Genomic DNA, 27,014 nt, shown 5'->3' with positions numbered 1-27,014 from the left:
TATCTTCTCAGACTACAATCAAATAAAACTAGAAATCAACACCAAGAGGAACTTTGGAAAGTATATAAATATATGGAAATTAAACAACTTGCTCCTGACACCTATTGAGTCAACAAATAACATGGAAATCAAAAAAAGAATCTTGAAACAAATGAAAATGGAAACATAACATATCAAAACATGTGGGACACAGCAAAAGCAGTACTAAGAAAGAAGTTTATAAAAATAAGCCCCTAAGTTTAAAAAAACAGTTTTGAAATAATCTAATGATACACTTCAAGGAACTAGAAAATTAAGAACAAACCAAACCCAAAATTAGCAAAAGAAAAGAAAGAAAAAAGAGCAGAATCAAATGAAGACTAAAAAATAATATAAAGGATCAATAAATGAAAAGTTGCTTCTTCAAAAAGATAAAATGGATAAACCACTGTATTAGTCTGTTCTTACACTGCTAATAAAGACATACCTGAGACTGGGTAATTTATAAAGTAAAGAGGTTTAATTGACTCACAGTTCAGCATGGCTGAGGAGGTCTTAGGAAACTTTCAGTTATGGCAAAAGAGGAAGCAAACACAATCTTCTTCACCTGGTGGCAGAAAGAAGTGTAAGCAAAAGGGGGAAAACCCTCTTATGAAACCATCAGATCTCGTGAGAACCCACTCACTATCATGGAACACCAGCATAGGGGTAACCACCCCCATGGTTCAATTACCTCCCACTGGGTCCCTCCCATGACATTTGGGGATTATGGGAGCTACAATTCAAGATGAGTGTGTCCCCACCCAACTATCATCTTGAATTGTAGTTCCCATAATCCCCATGTGTTGTGGGAAGGACCCAGTGGGAGATAGCTTAATCATGGGGGCAGTTTTCCTCATACTCTTCTCATGTTAGTGAATAAGTCTCACAAGTTCTGCTGGTTTTATAAGGGGTTTCTCTTTTCACTTGGCTCTCATTTTTCTCTTGCCTGCCACCATGTAAGAGGTGTCTTTTGTCTTCCTCCTTGAGTGTGAGGTCGCCCCAGCCTCTTTTCCTTATAAATTACCTCTTTTCTTTATAAACCTCTTTTCTTTATAAATTACCCAGTCTTGGGCATGTCTTTATCAGCAGCATGAAAATGGACTAATACAGTAAATTGGTACCAAATAGTGGGGCACTGCTATAAAAGTACCCAAAAATGTGGAAGTGACTTTGGAAATGGGTAATAGGCAAAGGTTGGAATAGTTTGGAAGGCTCAGAAAAAGACAGGAAAATGTGGGAAAGTTTGGAACTTCCTAGAAATTTGTTGAATGGCTTTGACCAAAATGCTGATAACACTATGGACAATGAAACCCAGGCTGAAGTGGTCTCAGATGGAGATGAGAAACTTGATGGAACTGGAGTAAAGGTGACTCTTTCTATGTTTTAGCAAAATGAATGGCAGCATTTTGCCTCTGCCCAAATTGAGATCTGTGGAATTTTGAACTTGAGGGAGATGACTTAGGGTATCTGGCGGAAGAAATTTCTAAGTGGCCAAGTGTTCAAGAGGAAGAAGAGCATAAAAGTTTGGAAAATTTGCAGCCTGACAATGCAACAGAAGAGAATGGGAGAAATATAAGCCTGCTACAGAAATTTGTGTAAGTAACAAGAAGCCCAATGTTAATCACCAAGACAATGGGGAAAATGTCTCCAGGGCATGTCAGAGACCTTTCCAGCAGCACCTCCCATCACAGGCCTAGGAGCCTAGGAGGAAAAATGGTTTTGTTTGCCAGGCCCAGGGCCCTCCTGCTGTGTGCAGCCTAGGGACTTGGTGCCCTGCATCCCAACTGCTCCAGCTGTGGCTAAAAAGGGCCAAGGTAAAGTTCAGGCCATGGGTCCAGGGGGTGCAAGCCCCAAGCCTTGGCAGCTTCCACATGGTCTTGAGCACGCGGGTGCACAGAAGTCAAGAATTGAGGCATGGGAACCTCCACCTAGATTTCAGAGGATGTATGGAAACATCTGGATGTCCAGGCAGAGGTGTGCTGCAGAGGTGGAGCCCTCATGGAGAACCTCTGCACAGTGCAAAAAGGAAATGTGGGATACAAGCCTCCACACAGAGTCCCCACTGGGGCACTGCCTTGTGGAGCTGTGAGAAGAGGGTCACCATCCTCCAGACCCCAGAGTGGTAGATCCACTGACAGCCTGCACCAGGCACCTGGAAAAGCCACAGGCACTCAACACCAGCTCGTGAAAGCAGCCAGGAGGGGGGTTATACCCTGCAAAGCCATAGGGGTGGAGATGCCCAAGTCTGTGGGAACCCACCTCTTGGATCAGCATGACCTGAATGTGAGATATGGAGTCAAAGAAGATCATTTTGGAGCTTTAAGATTTGATTGCCCACTGGATTTTGGACTCGCATGGGGCCTGTAGCCTCTTTGTTTTGGCCAGTTTCTCCCATTTATCCAATGCCTGTACCCCTATTGTATCTAGGAAGTAACTAACTTGTGTTTTATTTTACAGGCTCATAGGTGGAAGGGATTTGCCTTGTCTCAGATGAGACTTTGTACTGTGGACTTTTGAGTTAATGCTGAAATGTGATAAGACTTTGCTGGACAGTTGGGAAGGCGTGATTGTTTTTGAAATGTGAGGACATGAGATTTAGGTGGGCTCAGGGGAAGAATAACATGGTTTGCATCTGTCCCCACTGCAAATCTCATCTTGAATTTTAGCTCCCTTAATTCCCATGTGTTGTGGGAGGGACCTGGTGGGAGATAATTGAATCATGGGGGCAGTTTCCCCCATACTGTTCTTGTCATAGTGAATAGGTCTCACAAGATCTGGTCATTTTACAAGGGGTTTCCTCTTTCACTTGGCTGTCATTTTTCTCTTTCCTGCTGCCATGTAAGATGTTCCTTTCACCTTTGACCATGATTGTGAAGGCTCCCCAACCACATGGACCCCCTGTGAGTCCATGAAACTTTCTTTCTCATAAATTGCCCAGTCTCATGTATGTCCTTATCAGCAGTGTGAAAACAGGTTAATACACCATATGAACCACTAACTAGACTAACCAAGAAAAGACCCAAATAAACAAAATCAGAAATGAAAAAAGAGACATTACAGCTGATGCTGCAAGAAGACATAAGATCAGACTATTATGAACAACTATATGTTAGGAAACTTGAAAACCTAGATGAAACGGATAAACTTCTGGAAACATACAACCTACCAAGATTGAATTAGAATGAAATAGAAAACCTGAACCAACCAATAATGAATAGCAAGATTGAATCAGTAATAAAAACTCTCCCAGCAAATAAAAGCCCAGGACTGGATTGATTCACTGTGGAATTCTATCAAATGTATAAAGAAGAACTAATAGCAATCCTCCTCAAGCTATTTTAAAAAACTGAAGAGGAGGGAATTCTCATTAATTCATCTATGACGCCAGCATTATGCTGACACCAAAATCAAACATGGACGCAACAATGAAAGAAGAAAGCTACAGCCTAATATCCCTGATGAACACAGATGCAAAAATCTTCACCAACGCAAGCAAACCAAATCCAACAGCTCATCAAAAAGATAATATACCATTATCAAGTGTGATTTCAGAGATGCAAGGATGGTTCCACATATGCAAATGAAATGTGACATAACAGTAGAATGAAGAACAAAAACCATATTATCATCTCAATAGATGCAGAAAAATCATTTGACAACAGTCAGCACCCTTTATGATAAAAACGAAAAAACTCTCAATAAATTGGACATGAAAGGACCATACCTCAAAATTAAAAAGACCATATGCGACAACCCCACAGCTAACATCATACTGAATCAAAAAAGTTGAAAGCCTTTTCTCTAGAATTAGAAAACTAGGATGCCCATTTTCACCACTCCTATGCAACACAGTGCTGGAAGTCCTAGCTAAAGTAACCAGACAAGAAAGAGAAATAGCACAAAAATTGGAAAAGAAAAAGTCAAATTGTTCTCTGCAGATGACATAATCTTATAGCTAGAAAAAAGAAAAGATGACTCAAAAAACTCTCAGAACTTATAAACAGGTTTACTAAGGTTGCAGGATGCTAAATCAACATACAAAAGTCAGTAGCATTTCTACATACCAATAGTAATATGGCCGAAAAAGAAATCAAGACAATCCCATTCACAATAGCTACAAAAAAAAAGAAAGAAAAAGAAATACCTAGAAATAAATTTAACCAGAGCTAAAAGATCTCTACAAGGAAAACTACAAAACAATGAGGAAAGAAACTGGAAAGACATGAACAAATGGAAAGACATCTCATTCTCATGGTTTGAAGAATTACTATTGTTAAAATCAGGGGTCCTCAACCCCTAGTACTGGTCCGTGGGCTATTAGGAACCAGGCCACACAGCAGGAGATAAGCCATAGGCGAGCGAGCATTACCACCTGAGCTCCATCTTCTGTCAGATCAGCAGCAGCATTAGATTCTCACAGGAGCATGAACCTTACTGTGAACTGCACATGCAAGGGATCTATGTTGTGTACTCCTTATGAGAATCTAATGCCTGATGATCTGAGGTGGAACAGTTTCATCTTGAAACCATCCCCCCTTCCCCGACCCTAGTCTGTGGAAAAATTGTCTTCCACAAAACTGGTCCCTTGTGCCAAAAATTTCGAGGACTGTTGGTTAAAATGTCCATATTACTCAAAGCAATCTATAGATTCAATGCAATCTCTATCAAAATGCCAACATAATTCTTCAAAGATATGGAAAAAACAACTTTAAAATTAGTATGGAACCCAAAAACAGCCTGAATAGCCAAAACGATTCCTAAGCCAAAAGAACAAAGCTGGAAGCATCACATTACCTGACTTCAAAACATATTACAAGTAACCAAAACAGCACGGTATTGGTATAAAAATAGACACATAGACCAATGGAACAGAATACAGAACCCAGGTATAAAGCCACGTATCTACAGCCAACTGATCTTTGACAAAGCTGCCAAGAACATACATTGGGGAAAGGGTACCCTCTTCAATAAATGGTGCTGTGATAACTGGATAAGCATATGTGGAAGAATGAAACTGGGCCTTTGCCTCTCTCCTTATATAAAATCAATCAAGATGGATTGAAGACTTAAATGTAAGACCCAAAAGTATAAAACTACTAGGAGAAAACAAAGGAAAAGCTCTTCAGAACATTGGTCTAGGCAAAGATTTTATGGCTCAGACCTCAAAAGCACAGGCAACAAAAACAAAAATAACAGGACTACATTAAACTAAAAAGCCTCTGCACTGCAAAAGAAATAACAAACAGAGTAAAGAGACAACACCTTTTTTTTGTTTGGTTTTAGAGACGGGGTCTTGCTCTGTCACCCAGGCTGGAGTGCAGTGGCACAATCATAGCTCACTGCAGCCTCAAATTCCTGGGCTCAAGTGATTCTCATGTCTCAGCCTCCCAAATAGCTGAGAGTACAGTGTGTGTCACCACATCCAACTAGTTTATTTATTTACTTTTGTAGAGACAGGGTCTTGCTATGTTGCCCAGGCTGGTCTCAAACTCTGGCTTCAAGCGAACCTCTCACCTTGGCCTCCCAATGCACTGGGATTACAGGCATGAGCCATTGTGCCTGGCCCTAACCTCTTGAATGGGAGAAAATATTTGAAAATTACTCATCTGACAAGAGACTGATATCCAGGATATACAAGGAACTCAAATATATTAACAGTTAAAATAATAATAATAATCCCATTAAAAAATGGGCAAAGAACATGAATAGACATTTCTCAAAAGAAAACATCTGGATGGCCAACAGGTATATGAAAAAATGTTCAATATCACTAATCATCAGGGAAATGCAAATCAAAACCGCAATGAGATATCATCTCACCCCATTTAGAATGGTGATTATTAAAAGGAGGAAATATATCAGATGCTGGCACAGATGTGGAGGAAAGAGAATTCTTTTTTTTTTTTTTTTTTTTGAGGCAGAGTCTCCCTCTGTGGCCCAGGCTGGAGTGCAGTGGCGCGATCTCGGCTCACTGCAAGCTCCGCCTCCCGGGTTCACACCATTCTCCTGCCTCAGCCTCTCAGAGTAGCTGGGACTACAGGCGCCCGCCACCATGCCCGGCTAATTTTTTGTATTTTTAGTAGAGACAGGGTTTCACTGTGGTCTCGATCTCCTGACCTCGTGATCCGCCTGCCTTGGCCTCCCAAAGTGCTGGGATTACAAGCGTGAGCCACTGCGCCCGGCCAGAAAGAGAATTCTTACACACTGTTGGTGAAAATGTAAATTAGTACAACCACTATGGAAAAGAATACAGCGATTTTTTCAAAAAAACTAAAAATAGAACTAATATACTATCCAGTAATCCCACTACTAGGTATCTACACAAAGGGAAAGAAATCAATATTTCAAAAGGGTATCTGCACTCGCGTGTTATCACAGCAGTATTCACAATAGCAAAGATAGGAATTAGCCTAAGTGCTCATCAATGGACAAATGGATAAAGAAAATGTGGCATATGTATACAGTGAAATGTTATTCATCCATAGAAAAAAAATAAGATCATGTCATTTGCAGCAACATGTATTGAACTGAAGGTCATTATGTTAAGTGAAATAAGCCAGGCACAGAAAGACAAATACCTCATGCTCTTACTCATAGGTGGGAGCTAAAATATTTGATCTTGTGGACATACAGAATAGAACAATAACAGAAACTGGGAGGGAGGCTGGGGGAAATGAAGAGATGTTGATTATGGGTACAAATACACAGTTAGATGAGATAAATAAGTTCTAATGTTTGATAACAGACTAGGGTGACTAAGCAACAATATTATGTATATTTCAAAGTAACTAGAGGAGAGGACTTTAAATGATACTAACATGTAAAAATGATAAACACTCAAGGTGGTGAATACTCCAAATACCCTGACTTGATCATTATACATGCTGTGAGTTTAACACTCAAATGTACCCCATAAATATGTAAATTATTATGTATAAATAAAAGGAGGTGAAAAGCAAAAAAAAATTAAAAAATATTTGAGGATGATTCTATATATCCTTGACAAATTACTCTCCTAAATCTTCTGATACAATATTATCTCTGAGCAAGTCTACATTATCTGGAAAATGAATGTTATAAAAAAGTATAAACATTTATTTGTAGGAAAAGAAATATTAAGTTTTTTAGGATTGAAACCAATTTCATCTAGCAAAATTGCATTTTCTAGTACTATGAGAGAAGACCCCAAATAAAATACCTTATTATTTGGTGCTAATGAGGCATACTAAATAAAGTGACAGGGTAAAGAAAAAACCACTGGGTCAGATACACTTTCCTTTAGATGTATAAGAAAAGGTTTTAAAATCTCACTATGAATGAGAGTGGGAATCTGATTAATACTATAAACAGACTCAAATCCTTTTATATCTGTGTTGTTACTGCAACAGAGTGGACACAAAACATAAAAACATGAAAAAGTAATTTTTCCAGATACTGTCCTTGTTAAACTTTAGAATTTTGTTATAAAATCATGAAATACAGTCTACCTCAAAGGAGGCCCACATTGGACCCACCCCTAGTGAAACGACTAAATTAACAAGATAATGCATTTATAACTTGCTTCCTTGTTCATAAAATGCTTACATATATATTAATATTTCACTTGATTCTCAAACCAAATTTTTGAAGTAGGTAGGCATTATTGTCCATTTTCAGATTTCAAATTATGTATGTGCTCATTGAAAATTAGTGAGTGGGGAAACTGAGCTTCAAAAGTTGGTATTCCGACACCAAAGGCTATGGTGCTGCTGTTGTATCACCCTGACAACCCTAATCGTGAGTCAGAGGGCCCCTGAGTCTGTCCCTCAGGATTCAGGAGTAGAAGATGAAGGTTTCACACAGTCAAGTATCGGCTAGACAATCATACTTTCTGTCACGTAACTTCATGAAGTCGAAGGGATCAGAACCTCATCTCATCTTTGTTTTCTTCAGAGATCCAGTATAGGTTCTCACATTCAGAAGCAGAAGAGCATATCAATCTTAAATTTTAATGTGGTTTTGAGGCCCTTCGTGCCTGTGGAGACAAACTTGACTAAGGTGAAACCCACAGTTTCACAGATGCATTTCTGCCATGAGTATATTTCATAAAAAAGAATGCAAAAGAAAGAGGACAGAAGTTCCTGAATAAGGTAAAAACTTGCAAGCGATGGGGTTCAGGACATATTACCCCAAAATATGTCACCTTGGCATTTGAGAAAAATAGCAGAAGCAGGAAAGTTACTCTCTGACCTTCTCCCACCCTCAAAATAGCAGAAGCAGGAAAGTTACTCTCTGACCTTCTCCCACCCTCCTTCCCTGAAGCAAGGTCATAAGACCCACATCTTAGAAGTACCATTCCCATTCCTGGAAATAACAAACATCCTTGTCTGTGAAGACCCAGTGACACAGAGAAGAATCTGTACAAACCTGCCTTGCTAACCCACTTAGTCCAATCATACCTCTCCATGACTATCCACTTCTCCATTAAACCTAGCATACAATACTCACAGGTTTACCTGTTCTTCGGATCTTCATTTCTTTATGAAGTCTCCCATGTCACATAAACTTTATAGTAAATAAATATTTGCGATTTTTCTCTTGTTAACCTCTTTTTTTTAATAGGGGCCTCAGCCATAAAACTAGCAATGGGTGAGAAAAGAAATCTTTTCTTCTCTACAAGCCTGTTTCCTTATGTATAAAGTGTAAAGAAGAGGATTAAACCCATTTAGGTCAAAAAATTCTCTGATTCAAAAAGTACATTGGCCTAATCGTATTCATAAGCAATAAAAGAAGTACTGTACACATTTCAAGCTTCTGATTTTATTTTTTAAAATAGCATTATATTTGTGTGCCATGAAGATACATAACAGTACAAATTTTAAATATATTTTGCTATCAGTTTACTGTTCATTATTAGTTTACTATTTGCATGATTATATAATTTGTTGCAAAATGCTCTGTGTTTTCATAATTCTTCACAAGTGTGAGTCCTAGTCAATGTAATGGGACTTTTCCATTGGACCTACATGGAAAGCCAAATAATTTTTTGCATTGTAAGAACGTACAATTTATACTCCCATACAAATACATACAGAACTACTGGCCTATCACTGAAGAATATCTAAAGGACTATCAGTCAAGTCCTCAGTCAGAACCCAGCATAAAGAAAATTCTTTTTCAATGAGAACTCTGAAGAAGCAGCCTTTTCATTTTTGCTATTTCAATATCACTGTGGGAGGCAATGCTTGGGCACTGACTGGGAACTACCCCCATAAGCATATGAATAAAGTAAGAGCTTTTTAAAGCACTTTCTAAGAGGATTTGCAAAAACAGACTTTCTGGGAATGAATATTACCTTCATTTTCAATAGGAGGCCATGTTATCATAATAAAAATAAGCTACTGGATCTTCTCACATATATTATAATTTTAAGAGTTTTAAATAACAAAAGGGACTTAATACATCTGAAGATTAAATTACTGAGAAATGACATTTATTTTTAACTTAAAAATTAGTATTTTAAAAGGCTTTCTAGTGAACAGAAACAGAGTGCTATATTCAAGGTGAAAAGCTTAAAAATAATAATTCATTATTAGTTTTATGTCCTTCAATTTTTAACTGTTAATATGTCAAGAACAGCAGATACACACATTCTTTCTACTCAACATTGTAATAATTATAAATCAGCATGATTCAGGATATAACAGTTCTACTTCTAAGTTTGGCTTAAATGGTAGAATATTTTTTAAATCCAGTTTAATGTATTTTTTTTTTAAAGTTCCTTTAACAAACCTCTCAAAATAGATTCTTATTATACTGAATTTAACATGAGTAACAATTATGAGTTAAAAGAAGTTTGCAAGCTGTCAACTTGTTTATAGTTTTTACAGATAGAGCTTAAACTAGTCAGGATCTTGCAAAACTTCTGAGAACTTAGGAAAACCAAATAGGATTTGTGTTGCTTCTGTGTAAGCAAATCTTTGTAAATTTGTTCTGGTCTCTTTGTGACAGATGATGGCAAACAGTCAAATGGTACTTTTCCCTACCAGGGTGGCATTTCCTGGCAGCTTAATCACCCATTTTTAGGGTGTTCTTCCACTCATAGAGATCATTTTGCCTTCAGTCTTCCTCTTAGCAAGAAAAGTGAACATCTCATTTTCAGTAACCTTTTTGTCTCACCCCACTCAGCTAAGAGTTGATGGTGAAATATCAGACAACTGAGCAAATAGAAATCAGTTTCGATCTCTAATGCCTAACCTTTACTTGCCCCTTAATACTGCCTTGCAATTTTACACTCCTATAGTCAACTCACTCTCCTATATTCACAATAATTATTTCAAACTTCTACTCATCTCTTATACTTTCATGACTTTGCACCCTCCTTAAAAAAAAAAAGCGTCATTCAAAAAATTTCTTCAACCCTTCAACTTCCTGCACCAAATCAATGCTACAACTCCCCTATATTCTTTCTGATCTGTAAAAATGGAGGAAGGGTTTCCTCTTATATGCAAGGCCAATCTCTCCACTATTCTGGCATCTATTCCTTTATATCTTTCCAGGAATCTCATGCTTTTTGCTCAAGTTTTAACTGTTTACAGTAAGCAACATATTTAAATGTCTAAAATTCAAAAATTACAAAGGGATTATGACAGAAAATTTCTTTTTTATTTCTAGCCCCAGTCATCTATCTTCTCTTAGGGGCAGGTGTCCTGCCAGAGATATTCTGTGCACACCTAAGTAAATCCATACAAATATTTTCTCAAGCTTAAAAAAAAAGCAACACACTTTATACAATGTGGCATATCTTGCTTTTTTCACTTAAAATATATCTTAGACATAATATTAATTCACAAAGTATTGATTCATTCTATTGATTCATTCTTTTTAAATTGCATAGTATAAATTATGGATGTTGCATAATTTATTTAATCTGACCCTATTGATGGACATTTACATTGTCTCCAAACTTTTACTATTATAAGCAACATTGCAATGAATATTTGTGTACATTATTTCACATATCTGAAAATATGTCTATGAGTTAAATTCCTATTAACGGGATTACTTGGCTAAAGGGTAAATGCCATTGTAATTATGATAAATATTGCCAAATTATCCTCCATAGAGATCAAATCAAATGACAGTCCCACCAAAAATGTATGAGAGTGTAGGGGCCATGGGAAAACATCCCCTTTGCCCTCTGAAGGTTTGCTGAAAATCACTAAGAGGCAGGCTAAAAGGAGAAAAGGCATATAAAATTATTTGATTATGCTTTTATGTATATGGGAGCTTTCAGAATGAATACCCAAAGAAACAGGGAAAACTGTCTATTTTTATGCTCAGGTTAAATGAAGTATGTACAGCCATGTAGAAATATGACTGAACACAAAGGATATGATCTAATGCTAACAGACTGAGTGGGGAAACCCAGTAAGGCCTGTCTGCCTAGATTCTTGACCTCTCGAGCATGCATTTCTTCCTTCTGGATATGGGGCAGGACCCTCTCTGGAATGGAAGTCTTATGACCTACAATCAAACAAGACAAGTCAGATAATTTCTTTATGGCCAATTTTTACACAGAAAATGGGGGCATGGGGGCAAACTGGAGTAATATTTTTAAGTTTTATGGCTGGTTTTAGGGGAAAGGGGTTCTGGTTTCTGTGATCTGCCTTGGGAAAGATGGATTCTAGTTGTGGCTAGCCTCAAGGAAAAATGAAAGGCCAGAGAAAGGAGGGCAGGAGAAGGTCAAAGAAACACCTTTGCTTCTGAGGCTACTCCTGAAGCCTTCATTTTGGGGTATTGTTTTCTAAGCCCCCAAAAGCAGTAAAACTCACCTAACACAAGGCCATCACAAAGGTTTTGCTGATTTCATAATTTTAATTAACATTTTGCCTATTATAAGATTGAGCCTCTTCAAATATTTAAAATCCATTTGTGATTTTCTCTGTTCATATCCTTTTCCTATTTTCTCATGTTATACTTATAGAAAATTGAATTGTAGACATTATTTATATGTAAAGATGGCTTTTGTAATGTGTGTTGTATTTTTTTTTTGCCACGCAGGAAATTTTTTATAATCAGATTTATTAAAGTTTTACTTTGATGGCTTCTGGCTTTTGTTATATACTTGGAAAATCCTTTTCTAATCCATGATTACAAAAAAACCTTATGGCTTCTTCTATTACTTTTGTAATTTATATTTTGAAGTTTTCTTCATATAAATTTTATGTATTTCTTGTTAAGATCATTTCTAGGTATTTTATCATTTTTATTGGTATTGTAAGTGGATTTTGTATTTTATTAGATCTCCTAACTCACTGTTGTTTCAATATATGAGAGCTGCTAATTTCTGTATACAAATTTTTTAGTCAGTCACCTTATTGAATTCTGATCTTAAAAGGTTCTTAGTAAATTGTCTTAAGATTTTCACAAATATAATTATATTACCTGCAAATTGTAATAATCTAACCTCTTCCTTTCTCATATTTAAACCTCAAAATTATTTTTTCATTTTCGATGTTTGGTATCCTCAGAATAATGCTAGACAATATTGTAATAGTAAGCATTCTTGTCTTGTTACTCAGGTAATCTTATATCTTAAAACACCTTCTAACTTCGTAATATTATTAGCTTCTCCCTACTTACTAGATCTTTCTAATCTTGAAAAACTCTCTGTGGATGTCATGCTGACTTGCAGCCACTGCTCTCTCACCTTTCTTTTAAATGTCTTGGAAAATTTATCTACAGTTGACCCTTGAACAACATGGGTTTGGACTCCATGGCTTCACTTACATGTGGATTCTTTTCTGCCTCTGCTAACTTAGAGACAGCAAGACCAACCCCTCCTCTTCTTCCTCCTCCTCAGCCTACTTAATGTGAAAATGATGAGGATGGAGACCTTTATGATGATCCACTTCCAGTTAACAAATAGTAAGTATACTTTATCTTCCTTATGATTTTCTTAATAACATTTTCTTTTATCTGGCTTACTTTCTTGTAAGAATAAAGTATATCATACATATACAAAATACCTGTAAATCAATTGTTTATGTTATCAGTAATGCCAACAGTAGGCTATTAGTAGTTAAGTTTCGGGAAGTCAAAAATTACGTGTGGAATTTTGACTGTGCAGGGAGTCAGCACCCCTAACTCCTGCATCATTCGAACGTCAACTGTATTCTTTTTCTTCTCAAATTCTCGTCTTCTGTTTATTCCACCATTAGTTTCAACCTAGCTTCTGTTTCCATTACTAGGTAGGTCAGGTGCACTGACCTGTGAATAATGTGGCCCTCAAGAAAGTCTTTTGTGGTGGTGACAGTTGCAGGGAAACTGAGTTTCAGAAGTGATCATGGCAACAGCGTAAAAAGTGGTGTCTAATGCAAAGTTCAAGTCTTCTCCCTGCTGCCAAACGTGGCAGCTAGTGTCCACTGGCTGCATCAATAGTATCTTCTCTTGATTACTTCTGCAACATGCTTGGGCATTGTTTCTCGCTGCTGGACTCTAATGTGGTTTACCACACCTCTCAGAGATTTAATAAATTACCTAACATCCTTTAAACAAATTCAGTGTCTGTTTATATTAGCAACTGCTTGGTTTCTGTTACTTGCTCTTGCTGAGATTACCAATGTATTCATTCAATCACAGTATTCAACATAATTAATTACTTCCTCTTTCTAGAAATATTCTTGTCTTTCAGTTTCTACGATGCCACATTTTAATTTCCCTTTTTCCTCTCTGGCCACTTCTCATTTTCTTTTTCTGGCACTACCTTTTCTTCAGCATGTCATTTAAACATTCCCATTTCTTAGGATTAGACCTTATTCTTCTCACAATATGCTCATGTCCTAACAGATCTCATATATTTACATGGCTGGAAATATAATCAATTTGCTGATGACTTCTAAACTTACTTCGCAGCATAGATTGATGTTATGAGTTCCACATCTACATATAAAACTATACTCAGTATATCTGCTTGTATATCTCATATGCAATTCGAACTCAAAGTTATGATATATGCCCCTAAAATTGTCTTAGCTCAGTGAATGACATCATCATCTACCCAGCGCTCATGTCAGAAATCTTAGAATCATCCTTTACTTTTTCCATCTTACCCCCTAAATCCAGCCAAGCCCCAAGTCCTATCAATTTCTTTTCAGCTCTGTCAGCTTCTCCACTTTTATCACTTTGGATCTAACTATCATCATTTCTTATTTGAATTCTTATATCCACTCTTGAATTCACTCTTATTTTCACCAAATCCATTCTCTTTGTGGCAGTTGAATTGCTCTTCTTAAAAATGGAAAATTGATATCTCTTCTCTATTGCCAATCCTTCGATGGGTTCCCATTGCTGTTACAATGAAATCCCATATACTTCATACAACCCATAAGAATATCCTTTACCTGGTCCCTTTTGACCTCATTAGGCTCTTACACCATTATTCTATCCTGTATTAGTCAGTGTACAGCTGGAAAAACAGAATCCAAGAACCATTTTAATGAATGAAATATTACCTGGAGGTCAGGAAGCTGTTATCCCCTTCCACTAGCCTTTACTTTCCTTTGATACGTTGGAGGCACTGTGCCTATTTCTGCTGCCCTGTAACAGAAATTAATATGAAATGTGTTTACCAAAGACTTAACAAAATATAGTTTGCAGGCTTTCAGCTCCTGTGATTGAGAGGACAACACAAATAAAAGGCACATGTTCCTACTCTAATTTTTCAAATTAACCAAACTTGGCTTCTAAACCACTCTATCAAGATACAGCCACACACACACACACACACACACACACACACACACACACACACACGCACTTTCCATAGGGTTAATATTAATTTATCCTTTGGGTCTTAGCCTAAACAACAGTTCATCAACAAACCTATTTTCATCCCCAGCATATTAATTTTGTTCCCTCAGTATGTATCTTCTGGCACCCTGTGCCGTTCCTCATAACATTCATAAAATTGAGACTAAATAATTAAATGCATGATATTCATTTAATATCTGCCATTCATGCCAAACTGAAAAGTCACAGAAATGAAAGACATATATGCCTTATTCATTACTACAACTCCACTGGATGGAGCGTGGAAGATGTGGAATAAATATTTGCTGAATAAATGCAGTGTATCTTCTATTAGAGTATTCAAAAGGGCAGTTCCTTCATTTATTGTTAATAATCCCTTCAGGGAAAAAAATTGTTTGGAATGGTTATTTTACCATAGGCAAAAGAGTTCCTTTCTCAGGGATTTCTCTTATGTTATACACAAATTTACAAAAAAGTGACATATTCGTTGTGATGATTAATTTTAGGTGTCAACTTGACTGGACTAAGGCATACCCACAGAACTTGTAAAGCTATACTTCTGGGTGTGTCTGTGAGGTGCTTCCAAAGGAGATTGGCCTGTAAGTCAGTGGACAGAGTGGAGAAAATCTGCCTCCATGTGGGCACGCACCATCCAATTGCCTGGAGGCCCAACAGAATGAAAAAGGACAGAAAAAGATTTCCCCTCTCTCTCTCCTGGAGGTTGGATGCTCTCCTCTCTCTGTCCTTGGACATCAGAACTCCAGGCTCTCCAGCCTTAGGACTCCAGGACTTACACCAATGGCAACCCCAGCTTGGATTCTCAGGCCTTTGATCTCAAACTGAGAATTACACCATCCACTTCCCTGGTTCCAAGGCTTTTAAACTTATACTGAGCCATGATACTGGCATTCCAAAATCTTCAGCTTGTAGATAGCCTGTGGTGGGACTTCTCAACTTCCATAATCACATGAGCCAATTCCTCTAATTAATCCTATCTATCTATCTATCTATCTATCTATCTATCTATCTATCTATCTATTATGTACCTATTTATCTATCTATAAATCAATCATATATCTACCTATCTATTTACCTACCTATGTATCCTATTGGTCCTATCTCTCTGGAAAACCCTGACTAATATAATTGTATTGGAAGCATGAATGCCTAGATATTTTTCAATAATCGAATATATTTCACATTAATTTAAGTAACCATGAAGATAGTTATGAAAATAGATAGGAAAGGAGTCCAAAAAAAAGAGAAAAATTAGAGAGCAAAGATTCCCTCTAATCTTGAGGTTCTAGCACATCTAGTTATAGAAACACAACAAAATCTGTGAAAACAGATTTTCACAGATTTGAAGACAACAAAATATAAAAACAATGAAATCTGTAATGTTAGCACATTGGGAGGTCAAGGTGCAAGTCCAGGAGTTTGAGACCAGCCTGGCAACATAGCAAGACCCTGTCTCTACAAAAAAAATTAAAAAAATTGGTTGGACATGGTGGGGCACACCTTGGTCCCAGCTACTGGGAATATGAAATCAACAAAATATGTTTACCCAAATATTCAAATACATGTTATGCCATAATGATATTTTCAAATAGTGAATGGCAACAGCTGAGCATTAAAGTATTTGATTATGAAAGAAATAGAAATGATTCCCTTGACAAGCTGGCTGATAGTGCTCCAATTTAATTCTATTTATTAGGTCAACTCCTTTGGCTCTTTATTGCCATAACAAAAAGACTCTAGGGTACAAGAGGGCAGCTGAGCTATCAGCAGACTGTTATCTTTGAAGCTGGGTTCCTGATTCTGAAATTAGATTTTAGAATTCTAATTTTCAGTGTTGGATCTATTTTTAAGAGGTGAGTTGTATCTATGCTCTTCCATCTTCAGTTTCTTATAATATAACCATTTATAGGTTCTGATTTGTGGGGGAGGGTGGAGATAATGTTACAGTCAACGAACTTTGAAATTATTGCTGAGAGAGAGGAAAGGGTGACAAGAGAAGTTACATTAGTGTTAGTAGAAGAGCTGAGGCTGGACTGGCTTGTCTGTCATAATATAAAAGAATCTTGGAAGATGTCGGGAGTCCAGGGTCTAAAACCTCTCGTGGCCTTTTAAACACCAAGCTCTGTGCCAAAGGGTGGAAGGCCGTCCTGCCACATCACAAATCTAAGCCCAGGGCATAACACCCCTCATGGCTTGGATGGAATCCAGGGCTCAGGGCATAAAACCCCTCATGGTCTCTGAAATGTGCACAGACTTGTTGGTTGCTCTCCCAGGCTCATAAACATGTTTTCCATTATCTCAGGTAGCAGAGCATATTACAAATGCGTCAAAGAAAATGCTAAACTGTCACAGCTACGCTTGATGCACCACTACCTTTCTACCACCATGTCCTCACGTCCTCACCTGTTTATCCCCACATCCACACGTCCTCACCACCTGCTTCTTTGATCACCAATAAATAGTGTGGGCTCCCAGAGCTCAGGACCTTCGCAGCCTGCATACCAGCATTGGCCCCCTGGATCCACCTTATGCACTCTTAACTTGTCTTTTCTCATTCCTTTGACTCCGCCAGACTTTGTAGCCCCCAAGGCCTGGTTTTGGGTCTGATCACCCCAACACATTAGAAGGTAATTGATGTAGTTCATCTAGGAATGCTTTTTTCTCAGAGAAATAAGAAGCAGTGTTATCCAATGAGAGTGTATGCGCTAAGGAAATGGATGGAGGCTTGAGGAGAAAGGGAAAACTTTGAAGCAGTCACTGCAAAGGCTTCAAAAAGATGACTATAGATTCTTGCATAGCTTTGAGAACCTGAAGAGAAGTTTGATACCATGAAATATCAGGCATTATAATTGGCACCTTGTTGAGATTTTATGAAGCTACTCCTGATAGGTATGGCAGGAGTACTGAATGCCATTAGTGAGGGTTAGCAAAGCACACAAGGGCTGATGAGCACGTTATTGAAAAGTTTACCATGAAGTCCAGTCTGAATATAAAGGCAGAAAAGCTAAATGGGAGTAATGGACTTGGAGAGAAGTATTATAAGACAAAAATTGGAAGACAAAGAATAAATTTAACAGTGATGATAAATTGGTAGGAAAATAGGAGGCTAGGATAGAAAAAACTCTTAAATGAGAAATTCCTACTGAGACCAGAGGTTCTCAGGAGATTGAAAACAACTGATTTTGTCAAAGACTTCAAGTAGAAGCAGAATTTAAAAAATAGACACAGAAGTGCAAAGCAGGGGAGGGGAGTTGTTGAAGAAGGGCTACAAACAATGGTCTAGAAGTAGATTACCCAGTCCTGTTTCAAGCAATATGGGTTGAAGAAAGTGGAATAAACAGAAGCTTTCTTTTAGAAAAGGCTGCCAAAGAGCTTAAATTTTAAGATAAAAATTCATGTTTCATTTAGTTTGAGAAGGTAGAGTGATATGTTTGTTTATGGTGGAACAGGGTCCTAAAGGGCCTTATGAGGAAAACAAACAGACTACTCAGGAATGGAGTGGGCCTAGGGCCTAGGGAGGCAAGCTAGATAAGGTAGTTAGAAATAAACTGAGTTTCGATTTCCCAGGCAAGATGGCCGAATAGGAACACCTCCAGTCAACAGCTCCCAGTGAGATCAAGGCAGAAGGCGGATGATTTCTGCATATCCAACTGAGGTATCCGGTTCATCTCACTGGGACAGGTTAGACAATGGGTGCAGCCCACGGAGGGCAAGCTGAAGCCGGGTGGGGCGTTGGCTCACCCGGGAAGTGCAAGGGTTGGGGAACTCCCTTCCCTAGCCAAGGGTAGCCATGAGAGACCATGCCAAGAGGGATGGTGATATCCAGCCCAGATACTATGTTTTTCCCAGGGTCTTCACAACCTACAGACCAGGAGATTCCCTCAGGTGCCTACAGCACCATGCCCCTGGGTTTCAAGCCCAAAACTGGGTGGCTGTTTGGGCAAACATCAAGGTAGCTGCAGGAGTTGTTTTTTCATGCCCTAGTAGTGCCTGGAATGCCTGTGAGACAGAACCGTTCACTCCCCTAAAAAGGGGGCTGAAGCCAGGGAGCCAAGTGATCTAGCTCAGCAGCTCCCATCCCACGGAGCCCAGCAAGCTAAGATCCACTGGCTTGAAATTCTTGCTGTCAGCACAGCAGTCTGAAGTCGACCTGGGATGTTCAGGTTTGATGGGGGCAGCAGCATCTGCCATTACTGAGGCTTGAGTAGGCAGTTTTCCCCTTACAGTGTAAACAAAGCCCCCAGCAAGTTGAGACTGGGCGGGGCCCACCGTAGCCCCGCAAAGCCTATGTACCCAGACTGCCTCTCTAGATTCCTCCTCTCTGGGCAGGGCATCTCTGAAAAAAAGGCAGCAGCCCCAGTCAGGGACTTATAGATAAAACTCCCATCTCCCTGGGAAAGAGCACCTGGGGGAAGGGATGGCTGTGGGTGCAGTTTCAGTAGACTTAAACATTCCTGCCTGCTGACATGGAAGAGAGCAGTGGATCTCCCAGCACAGTGCTCGAGCTCTGCTAAGGGACAGTCTGCCTCCTTAAGTGGGTCCCTGACACCTGTGCCTTCTGACGGGGGGACACCTCCCAACAGAGGCCAACAGACACCTCATACAGGAGAGCTCTGGCTGGCATCTGGTGGGTGCCTGTCTGAGATGAAGATTCCAGAGGAAGGAACAGGCATTAATCTTTGCTGTTCTGCAGCCTCTGCTGGTGATACCCAGGCAAACAGAGTCTGGAGTGAACCCCCAGCAAACTCCAGCAGAAGTGCAGCAGAGGGGCCTGACTGTTAGAAGGAAAACTAACAAACAGAAAGCAACAGCATCAGCATCAACAAAAAGGATGACCACACAAAAACTCCATCCGAAGATCACCAACAGCAAATATCAAAGGTAAATAAGTCCACAAAGATGAGGAAAAACCAGTGCAAAAAGGCTAGAAATTCCAAAAACCAGAATGCCTCTTCTCTTCCAAAGGATCACAAATCATCACCAGCAAGGGAAAAAATCTTGATGGAGAATGAGTTTGACGAATTGACAGAAGTAGGCTTCAGAAGGTGGGTAATAACAAACTCTCCTAAGCTAAAGGAGCATGTTTTCTAACCAAAGCAAAGAAGCCAATAACCTTGATAAAAGGTTAGAGAAATTGATAATTAGAATAACCAGTTTACAGAAGAACATAAATGACCTGATAGGCCTGAAAAACACAGCATGAGAACTTCATGAAACATACACAAGTATCAATAGTTGAATCAATCAAGTGGAAGAAAGGCTGTCAGAGACTGTTGATCAACTTAATGAAATAAAGCATGAAGACAAGATTAGAGAAAAAAGAATGAAAAGGAATGAATAAAGCCTCCAAGAAATATGTGATTATGTGAAAAAGACCAAACGTACGTTTGATTGGTGTACCTGAAAGTGATGGGGAGAATGGAACCAGGTTGGAAAACACACTTCAGGATATTATCCAGGACAACTTCCCCAACCTAGCAAGACAGGCCAACATTCAAATACAGGAAATACAGAGAACACCACAAAGATACTCCTCAAGAAGAGCAACCCCAAGACACGTAATCGTCACATTCACCAAGGTTGAAATGAAGGAAAAAATGTTAAGGGCAGCCAGAGAGAAAGGGTGGGTTACCCACAAAGGGAAGCCCATCAGACTAACAGCAGATCTCTCTGCAGAAACACTACAAGCCAGAAGAGAGTGAAGGCCGATATTCAACATTCTTAAAGAAAAGAATTTTCAACCCAGAATTTCGTATCCAGCCAAACTAAGCTTCATAAGTGAAGGAGAAATAAAATCCTTTACAGACAAGCAAATGCTGAGGAATTTTGTCACCACCAGGCCTGCCTTACAAGAGCTCCTAAAGGAAGCACTAAATATGGAAAGGAAAAACCAGTATCAGCCAATGCAAAAACAAACCAAAATGTAAAGACCATTGACACTATGAGGAAACTGCATCAACTAATGAGTAAAATAACCAGCTAGCATCATAATGACAGGATCAAATTCACACATAACAATATTAACCTTAAATGTAGATGGGATAAATGCCCCAATTAAAAGGCACAGACTGGCAAATTGGATAAAGAGTCAAGACCCATTGGTGTGCTGTATTCAGGAGACTCATCTCACATGCAGAGACACATATAGGGTTAAAATAAAGGGATGAAAGAATATTTACCAAGAAAATGGAAATAAGAAAAAAAAAGCAGGGGTTGCAATCCTAGTCTCTGATAAAACAGACTTTAAACCAACAAAGATCAAAGAAGACAAAGAAAGGCATTACATAATGGTAAAGGGATCAAAGCAACAAAAAGAGCTAACTATCCTAAATATATATGCACCTAATACAGGAGAACCCAGATTCATAAAGCAAGTTCTTAGAGACCTACAAAGAGACTTAGACTCACATGCAATAATAGTGGGAAATTTAACACCCCACTGTCAATATTAGACAGATTAACAAGACAGAAAATTAACCAGGATTTTCAGGACTTGAACACAGCTCTGGACCAAGCAGACCTAATAGACATCCACAGAACTCTCCACCCAAATCAACAGAATGTACATTATTCTCAGCACTACACAGCAATTATTCTAAAATCGACCACATAATTAGAAGTAAAACACTCCTTAGCAAATGCAAAAGAATGAAAACCATAACAGTCTCTCAGACCACAGTGCAATCAAATTATAACTCAGGATTAAGAATCCCACTCAAAACCACACAACTACATGGAAACTGAACAACCTGCTCATGAATGACTACTGGGTAAATAATGAAATTAAGGCAGAAATAAATAAGTTCTTTGAAACCAATGAGAACAATGACACAATGTACCAGAATCTCTGGGACACAGCTAAAGCAGTGTTTAGAGGGAAATTTATAGCACTAAATGCCCACATCAGAAAGCAGGAAAGATCTAAAACTGACACCCTAACATCACAATTATAAGAACTAGAGAAGCAAGAGCAAACAAATTCAAAAGCTAGCAGAAGACAAGAAATAACTAAGATTAGAGCCGAACTGAAGGAGATAGAGACACGAAAAACCCTTCAAAAAAAATCAATGAATCTAGAAGTCGGTTTTTCGAAAAGATTAACAAAACAGATAGAACACTAGCCAGAATAATAAAGAAGGAAAGAGAGAAGAATCAAATAGACACAATAAAAAATGATCAAGGGGATATCACCATGGATCCCACAGAAATACAAACGACTATCAGAGAATACTATAAACACCTCTATGCTAATAAACTAGAAAACCTAGAAGAAATTGATAAATGTCTGGACAAATACACCCTCCCAAGACTAAACCAGGAAGAATTCGAATCCACGAGTAGACTAATAACAAGTTCTGAAATTGAGGCAGTACTTAATAGCCTTCCAACCTAAAAAAGCCCAGGACCAGGATTCATAGCCAAATTTTACCAGAGGTACAAAGAAGAGCTGATACACTTCCTTCTGAAACTATTCCAGACAAAAGAAAAAAAGGGACTCCTCCCTAATTCATTTTATGAGGCCAGCATCATCCTGATACCAAAACCTGGCAGAGACACAACCAAAAAAGAAAATTTCAGGCCAATATCCCTGATGAACATCAATGTGATAATCCTCAATAAAATTCTGGCAAACTGAATCCACCAGGACATTATAAAGCTTATCCACCATGATCAAGTCAGCTTCATCCCTGAGATGCAAGGCTGGTTCAACATATGCAAGTTAATAAACATAATCCATCACATAGCCAGAACCAATGACAAAAACCACATGATTATCTCAATAGATGCAGAAAAGGCCTTGAATAAAATTCAACACCCTTCATGCTAAAAACACTCAACAAACTAGGTAATGATGGACCGTATCTCAAAATAATAAGAGCTATTTATGACAAACCCACAGCCAATATCATACTGAATAGGCAAAACCTGGAAGCATTCCCTTTGAAAACCGGCAGAAGAAAAGGATGCCCTGTCTCACCACTTGTATTCAACACAGTATTTAAAGTTCTGGCCAGGGTAATCAGGCAAGAGAAAGGAATTATGCTGAGTGAAAAAAAAAAGAAAGCTACTTTAAAAGTGTCACATAATGTATGTGACACTTGTATTTATATAACACTTAAAAAATAAAAACAATTATAGAAATGAAAAAAAAGAAAGAAATAAAGAGTATTCAAATAGGAAGAGAGGTAGTCAACTTATCTCTGTTTGCAGAAGACATGATTGTGTATTTAGAAAACCTCATCATCTCAGCCCAAAAACTCTTTAAGCTAATAAGCAACTTCAGCAAACTCTCAGGACACAAAATCAACGTGCAAAAATCACAAGCATTCACATACAGCAATAATAGACAGAGAGCCAAATCATGAGTGAACTCCCATTAACAATTGCTACAAAGAGAATAAAATACCTAGGAATAAAACTTACAAGGGATATGAGGGACCTCTTCTAGGAGAACTACAAACGATTGCTCAAGGAAATAAGAGAGGGCACAAACAAATGGGAAAATATTCCATGCTCATGGATAGGAAGAATCAATATCATGAAAATGGCCATACTGCCCAAAGTAATTTATAGATTCAAGGCTATTCCCATCAAGCTACCACTGACTTTCTTCACAGAATTAGAAAGAAACTACTTTAAATTTCATATGAAATGCAAAAAGAGCCCATATAGCCAAGACAATCCTACGCAAAAAGAACAAAGCTGGAGTCATCATGCTACCTGGCTTCAAACTGTACTACAAGGCTACAGTAACCAAAACAGCATGGTACTGGTACCAAAACAGATATATAGACCAATGGAACAGAACAGAGGCCTCAGAAATAACACCACACATCTACAACCATCTGATCTTTGACAAACGTGACAAAAACAAGCAATGGGGAAAGGATTCCCTATTTAATAAATGGTGTTGGGAAAACTGGCTAGCCATATGCAGAAAACTGAAACTGGACTCCTTCCTTACACCATATACAAAACTTAACTCACGAAGCATTAAAGATTTAAACGTAAGACCTAAAACCATAAAAACTCTCGAAGAAAACCTAGGCAATACCGTTCAGGACATAGGCATGGGCAAAGACTTCATGACTAAAACATCAAAAGCAATGGCAACAAAAGACAAAATTGACAAATGGGATCTAATTAAACTAAACAGCTTCTGCACAGTAACAGAAACTATCATCAAATTGAACAGGCAACCTACAGAATGGGAGAAAAATTTTGCAATATATTCATCTGACAAAGGGCTAATATCAAGAATCTACTAGGAACTTAAACAAATTGAAAAGAAAAAAAACAAAGAAGCCCATCAAAAAGTGGGTGAAGGATATGAACAAACACTTTTCAAAAGAAGACATTTATGCAGCCAATAAACATATGAAAACAAGCTCATCATCACTGGTCATTAGAGAAATGAACATCAAAACCACAATGAGATACCATCTCATGCCTGTTAGAATAGCGATCATTAAAATGTCAGGAAACAACAGATGCTGGAGAGGATGTGGAGAACTAAGAATGCTTTTACACTCTTGGTGGGAGTGTAAATTTGTTCAACTGTTGTGGAAAACAACAGTTGTGATTCCTCAAGGATCTAGAACTAGAAATACCATTTGACTCAGCAATCCTTACTGGGTATACACCCAAAAAATTATAAATCATTCTACTACAAAGACATATGCACATGTATGTTTATTGCAGCACTATTCACAATAGCAAAGACTTGGAACCAACCCAAAAGCCCATCAATGATAGACTGGATAAAGAAAATGTAGCACATATACACCATAAAATACTATACATCCATAAAAAAGAAAGAGTTCATGTCCTCTACAGGGACATGGATGAAGCTAGAAACCATCATTCTCAGCAAACTAACATATGAACAGAAAACCGAACACTGCGTGTTCTCACTCGTAAGTGGGAGTTGAACAATGAGAACATATGCGCACAGGCAGGGGAACATCACACACTGGGGCCTGTCATGTTATGAGGCGCCAGGGGAAGGACAGCATTAGGAGAAATACCTAATGTAGATGACAGGTTGATGGGTGCAGCAAACCGCCATGGCACATGTATACCTACATAACCAACGTGCACATTCTGTACATGTATTAAACTTAAAGTATAATAATAAAAATAAATAAATAAACTGAGTTTTATGTTAAGGTTCTTGAGTGTTGGTCAAAGGAGTTAAGATAAGGGGATTGGGAGATGGATTAGTTTTCTACTGCTGCTACAGCATTACCACAGATTCAATGGCTTACAACACAAATTTATTATCTCATAGTTCTGTTGGTTAGGAGTCTAACACAGATATCACTGGCTGAAATCAAGGTATGGGCAGGGTTGTATTCCTTTTTGGAGGCTCTAAGGGGAATATGTGTCTCTACTTTTTTTTTTTTTTTTTTGAGATGGGGTCTTCATCTGTTGTCCAGGCTGAGGTGCAGTGGCGAGATCTCAGCTCACTGCAACCTCGAACTCCTAGGCTCAAGTGATCTTTCTACCTCAGCCTCCAGAGTAGTTGGGACCACAGGTGTGCACCACCATGTTCACCTACTTTTTAAAATTTTTTGTAGAGACAGGGTCTTGTTATGTTGCCCAGGCTGGTCTCAAACTCCTAGACTCCCATCCTGACCTCCCAACATGCTAAGATTACCGACATGAGGCACTGCGCCCAGCCTGCCTTTTCAGTCTTCTAGATATTGCCGTATTACTTGCTTCACTGTTCCCTTCCTCTATCTTCAAAGCCAGTAACCTGTGTCTTACTGACCATTCTTCTGTGGTCACATCTCTCTTACTCTTGTCTTCTACCTTCCTCTGACTTTTAAGGACCCTTGTGATTACATTGTGCCCAACTGGATAATCCAGGATAATCTCCCTATTTTTAAGGTCAGCTGATTAGCAATCTTAATTCTATCTGCAAACTTAATCCCTTTTTGCCATATATTGTTCATAGGTTTGGGAGATTAAAATTTAGACCTCTTGGGGAGTGTTATTCAGGAGATAAACTGCAGAAGTTTGTAAACAAAGAAGAATGATGCTGAATTAACACAATCTGGTTAATGTAAGTCAGAGTTTATCAGAACTGGTTTTGAGATTTCAATTGGATTGTTGGCAACATGAGCCTCATCAAAATTCCACTCCTGGCTGCTATGATTGATATGCAATTTCTAAACGTATGTTTAAAATACTAATACAGCTTGGGTAACATAGTGAGACCCCCCCCCCCCCCCATCTCTACAAAAATTAAAAATCGGCAGGTATGGTGTACATGCTGCTAGTCCCAGCTACTCGGGAAGCTGAAGTGGGAGGATCATTTGAGTTGGGCAAGTCGAGGCTGCAGTGAGCTGTGATGGTGTCACTGCACTCCAGCCTGGGTGACAGAGCAAGACCCTGTCTCAGAAGTATAATAAAATACTAATATTAATATTACTGATAATAAAACTACTACCACACCTAACATTTCTTGGGCTTTATGTATTAGGCCCCTGTTAAACTAATTACATGAACTAACTTTCTCCTGAAATATCGTGAGGAAGAAATAATCATTTTCCCTATTTTCACATGAGGAAAGTAAGATAGTAATTTGCCCAGGCTTACAAGGTGAGGATTTGAACTGAAACCCAGGCAATGTGGCTCCAGGGGTTTTACCATTACATTATACAGACTCCTTCTGTATGTCTCTCTGGGTTGGTGGCCATGGCGTGTCTGATGAATATCCGCTTTGGGTTAGATATCAAAGGGTACAAGTTAGAAACAATGCTTTAGGTAATTAATTAGGGCAGGATCTTTTGAAATACCCATGGGGGAAGAAGTGGCTTTTTACTGTACTGAACCTACACAGACACCAGACTTCTTTAGTTCAGTTCAATCTAAATACAACAGCAAAACCATCTACTCTTTTCTTTTCCCTCTCTTCCTCTCTTCAACAAATATTTTTTGGTTTTTGACAATGTTAAAATAAACTGTACTGGACATTACATAAAGCAAGTTAACTCAGACATGAGACTCCAAGGAACAATGTTTAGTGGAAGTAAATGATAAAATCTGCCCTAAAATTTTGCTCAATAATTTGTAAAATCATCAATTGCATTATTGTAAACCTTTGTCATTTGGCTTTTCCAGCCCTATTTTCTTTTCTATGTTCTGTCTTCTAGTATCTCTCTGCCTCTACCCAT

At 38.4% G+C, this 27,014-nt stretch overlaps 1 protein-coding gene across 5 annotated transcripts in view; it reads right to left on the bottom strand.

Moving 5' to 3' along the window:
• The window catches only part of LOC116466972 (uncharacterized), a 176,628-nt gene that overhangs the window by 145,109 nt on the left and 4,505 nt on the right, over window positions 1–27,014 (bottom strand). For all 5 annotated transcript variants that reach the window (XM_058437533.1, XM_058437535.1, XM_058437532.1 and 2 more), the window contains exon 2: window positions 14,517–14,601. The gene's annotated coding sequence lies outside the window, so the exon portion shown is untranslated. The remainder of the gene's footprint in view (window positions 1–14,516; window positions 14,602–27,014) is intronic.

Source organism: Hylobates moloch, unplaced genomic scaffold, assembly GCF_009828535.3.
Source record: "Hylobates moloch isolate HMO894 unplaced genomic scaffold, HMol_V3 SCAFFOLD_4, whole genome shotgun sequence".
Taxonomy (NCBI): domain Eukaryota; kingdom Metazoa; phylum Chordata; class Mammalia; order Primates; family Hylobatidae; genus Hylobates; species Hylobates moloch.
Note: the sequence above shows the minus strand (reverse complement) of the source record. Positions and strands in the feature narration are given on the sequence as shown.